Here is a 4,738-nt window from a genome sequence, read left to right as displayed (position 1 = left end):
AACAAATATTAGCTGCTATTTTCATTATCATCATTGTTGTTGCTATAGAGTATCATAATCTTTTTATTATCATCATCATCATCATCATCATCTGGCATTTGGTTCCATTATGAACCTTCTAGAACTCTAAATTATTAGGAGATAGTATAAAATGCCTAGCTTAACATCTAGCATAGAGTGTCACTCAATAAATGCTAAAGATGTTACTTGCAGTTTCCCAAGGAAGGGGGGATATAAAGTCACCGCCTCTAGCACTCAGGGATAAGTAATTCCAGATGCTAGCTCTGAGATCTTTTCCTAGTCACTGGAATTCTTACATGGTCCTATGATGATGGTGGTTGGATGGTCAAAAGCACAGACTGTAGAACCAGACATCTTGAGTTCAAATCCTACTCTACCTTGGTAGTTTACTTAACCTCTAAGTGTCTCATTTTTATATTTAAAATAAGGAAGTCAGTTGTACTTACCCCATGGAGCTTTATAAAAATTAAGTGAGTTAATAAATGTAAAAGAGCTTAGGAAAATACCTGGCACATACTAAATAGCATATAAAAATTAGCTAGTACTGCCTTTCTTTGTTCCCTCCTGCCTGTGCGCTCACCTCACATTCTCATCCAAATTCTCCTCTCTTGCGTCCTAAACACACACACACACACACACACACACACACACACACACACACACACAGGTCCGTGTCTGAGCCCCTGACCTGCTGATGGCTCCCAGTTGTAATAGTCTATACTAACTTTAGGATACCCCATTATTATTGTAGAAATTCAACTACAAATGGTATGATGAGGTTGGAGTAATGCCAAAAATATCCTCAGGCTTCTGACACAAAGCCACAAAGAGCGACAGTACTTACAGTATGTTAACAAAAATACACAGTTCACTCTTACAGAGACCTACAAGTTGGATTTTCCCAAGTCTCATGATTGGCCAAGTTCAAAGACACCACCTGACAGTGACAAAACTCTCAAAATCCTCATGTGTAAGCCAGCATGTTAATTTATAAACTTTCCGCAAGAAAGATATTCAGTTAGGGGTATAGCACTTGTTATTATCTAGCCAACCTATTTTGTTCCTGTAGCCAAACTGCTCAGGTTCTCAAGTCTCACTGGTTTACATGTGAGTTAGTTAACAGATCTAAATGTTAAACTATCAGGCTCTCAAAACATGACCCAATCCTCTCAACAAAAGGTAAATATACCTTGGTAGATAATAATCTACCAAAAGAACTGACAAATCAAATTATTGGGTCAAGATGTTCTCTACACAGAACACAACTATGTGGTCACTGCCAACAGTTGCCCCTAAAACAGGCTGATTTGTTTTTGTTTTGTTTTGTTTTAGATGTTTTCATGGATGGCCAATTTCTCCCACTTCATTAATTAACATAGTATTTTGTAGGGGAAAGAAAAGAAATATGCCAATAATTTTAGTCAAGACTTGATCTGGACTATCTGTATCTTTAAGATTATATTATGTATATTTATTCTGATGATTCTTAAATAGTTCTGTATTTAATTCTTTCAGAGTAGTCTTATTGTCCTTAGTTCTATATTCTTGAAGGACATTATGTTATACCCCTAGGAAGTGCCTACATTCTCTTTTGGACTTGACAATGATAGCTGGGCCCATGGACTAATATTTATTATAGATTCTATATGATACTGTGCTTGACCAGTCAAGCTGTACATTTGCCTGTCTAGTTCCATTCCTGTGCCTTCCCAGTACAGTCTACATCCTAAATTCTCACTGTTTCTACTTTCAGATCTTACACACATTTATTAACAAATATGGCACTCTGGCCAGGTGCGGTGGCTCATTCCTATAATCCCAGCATTTTGGGAGGCTGAGGCAGGCGGATCACTTGAGGTCAGGAGTTTCGAGACAAGCCTGGCCAACATGGTGAAACTCTGTCTCTACTAAAAGTACAAAAATTAGCAGAGCATGATGGCAGGTGCCTGTAAATCCAGCTACTCATGAGGCTGAGGCAGTAGAATCGCTTGAACCTGGGAGGCAGAGGTTGCAGTGAGCCAAGATCGCACCCTCACACTCCAGCCTGGGTGACAAAGTGAGACTCCATCTCAAAAAAAGCAACAACAACAAACAAATACAGCACTTATCCTATGTTATGGGATGAATTGCATTTCCTCACTCCTTCACCATTCATATAGCAAAGTCCTAAGTCCCAGTACCTCAGAATGTGACTATATATGAGGATGGAGTGTTTGAGGAGGTAATTAATGAGTTCACATGGGTAGACCCTAGTCCAATATGACTGGTGCCCTTATAAGAAGAGACAATTGGGATACAAGCACACACAGAGGGAAGACGGTGTGAAGGCAAAGGGAGAAGATGGCCATCTACAAGCCAAGGAGAAAGGCCTCAGAAAAAAAACCAACTCTATCAACACCTTGATCTTGGAATTCTAGCCTCCGGAATTGTGAGAAAATACAGTTATGTTGTCACTTATACAACAGTCTTTGGTACTTTGTTATGGCAGCCTGTGATGGTTAATTTTATGTGTCAATTTGACTGGGCCACAGAGTGCGCAACTGTGGCCCTATTTGCTCAAACATTATTCTGGGTGTTTCTGTGAGGATGTTTTTAGATGAGATTAACACTTAAATCCCTAGACTGAATAAAGCAGATTGCCCTCCTTAATGTGGGTGAGCCTCATTAGGTCAGTGAAAGGCCTAAATAGAGCAAAAGGTTGACTCTCCATTGAGTAAGACAGAACTCTTTCTGCCTGGCTGCCTTCCATCTAGGGCATTGGCTATTTCCTGCCTTCAAACTTGAACTGACCATTGGCTCTTCCTGGATCTCCAGCTTGCCTACCATGTTAGTCTGTTTTGTGTTGCCGTAAAGAAATACCTGAGAATGAGTATTTTATAAAGAAAATAGGTTGATTTGGCTCACGTTTCTGCAGGCTGTTTAAGCATGCCACTAGCATCTGCTTGGCTTCTGGTGAGGCCTCAGGAAGCTTTAACTCACGTCAGAAGGTACAGACGTGTCACATAGCAAGAAGAGGGAACAACGTGTCACATAGCAAGAAGAGGGAGCAAGAGAGATGCCACACACTTCTCAACAACCAGCTCTCACATGAACTAACAATGCAAGAACTCACTCATTACTGTGGGGAAGACACCAAGCCATTCATGAGAGACCCGCCCCCATGACCCAAATAACTCCCATCAGGCCCCACCTCCAACACTGGGGATCACATTTCAACATGAGCTTGGAGGGGACAAATATCCAAACCGTGTCACCCACTCACCCTGCAGATCTCGAGGCTTGTCAGCCCCCACAATCACATGAGCCTATTCCTTATAATATATGCATTCTGTTTCTCTGGGGAACCCTTACCATATCGCCCTAACAAACCAATACACACTGTGAGAACAGAAAGCATGATCAACACTCTCATTTGAAAGCATCATTTTAAAATGTCTTAAAGTTGAAAGTTAGGATAAGAAGCATGAGATACACAGAACTTCATAAAGAAATTATGTCCAAACTCTTTGATTAGCAAAATCCAGAAGTAGGCCATGGCAATATAACTCATTTATCAAATCATCCATGATCTGTTGACCATCTGAGAAGCATAACCAGCAAAGACAGCTGCTATCAAAATTAACAGTGCAATAAATATATGTTACTGAATTTTGAAAATGCAATGTAATGAGGTATGGTAACATATGTGTCACCAGTCACCACTTGAATACAATAATATGCAAAATTTTATATTTATCCAAGAATAATTAGTAAGAATTTGCATGCAGATGGGGTTATGGGAGAAAAATAGTTTCTCTGTCCAGAACGGTATTTGACTTATTTTAGGCAACTATTCATCTTATTAAATGATAGGAATGCTGGTGGGGCTGCCGTCATATCCCTAATCCCACCAATCATAGTGGTGGCCATGTATACCAGACAAAGCTAATTATAGCACCCTGTGATAGGCAGAATAATGTTTCCCACAAAAGATAGATACATCTTAATCCCAGGAACTTGTATTACATGGCAAAGGAGAATTCAGGGAACAGATAGAATTAAGGTTGCTACCCAGCTGACCTAAAAATAAGAAAACTGTTTTGGATTATCAAGGTGGGCCTAACATAACCACAATGTCACAGAACTCAGTCCTGTAAGAATTGAGACGTAAGGTTTCTTTCAGATGAGCAATAAGATTTTGATGTTAAGTTCCTTGGTGTTGAAATGGATCTGCTTGGTCAGATGAGGTGGCTCACACCTGTAATCCCAGCACTTTGGGAGGCCAAGGTGGGCAGATCACCTGAGATAAGAATTCAAGACCAGCCTGGCCAACATGGTGAAACTCTGCCTCTACTAAAAGTACAAAAAAATTAGCTGGGCACGGTGGTGAGCACCTGTAATCCCAGCTACCCAGAAGGTTGAAACAGGAGAATTGCTTGAACCCAGGAGGCGGAGGTTGCAGTGAGCTGAGATCGCGCCGCTGCACTCCAGACTGTGTGACAGAGCAAGACTCCACCTCAGAAAAAAAAAAAAAGAAAAAAAAAGCAGAAACAGATCTACTTAACCCTCCTCCCATTAAGATCTTGATTGGTTGAACAATGAGAACATATGGACACAGGGAGGGGAACATCACACACCTGTGCCTGTGATGCCTGTTGGGGGATGGGGGGTAAGGGGAGGGATAGCATTAGGAAAAATACCTAATGCAGATGATGGGTTGATGGGTGCAGCAAACCAC

The sequence above is a fragment of the Macaca mulatta genome, chromosome 5 (genome assembly GCF_049350105.2).
Source record: "Macaca mulatta isolate MMU2019108-1 chromosome 5, T2T-MMU8v2.0, whole genome shotgun sequence".
Classification (NCBI taxonomy): domain Eukaryota; kingdom Metazoa; phylum Chordata; class Mammalia; order Primates; family Cercopithecidae; genus Macaca; species Macaca mulatta.
This window is presented reverse-complemented; position numbering follows the sequence as displayed.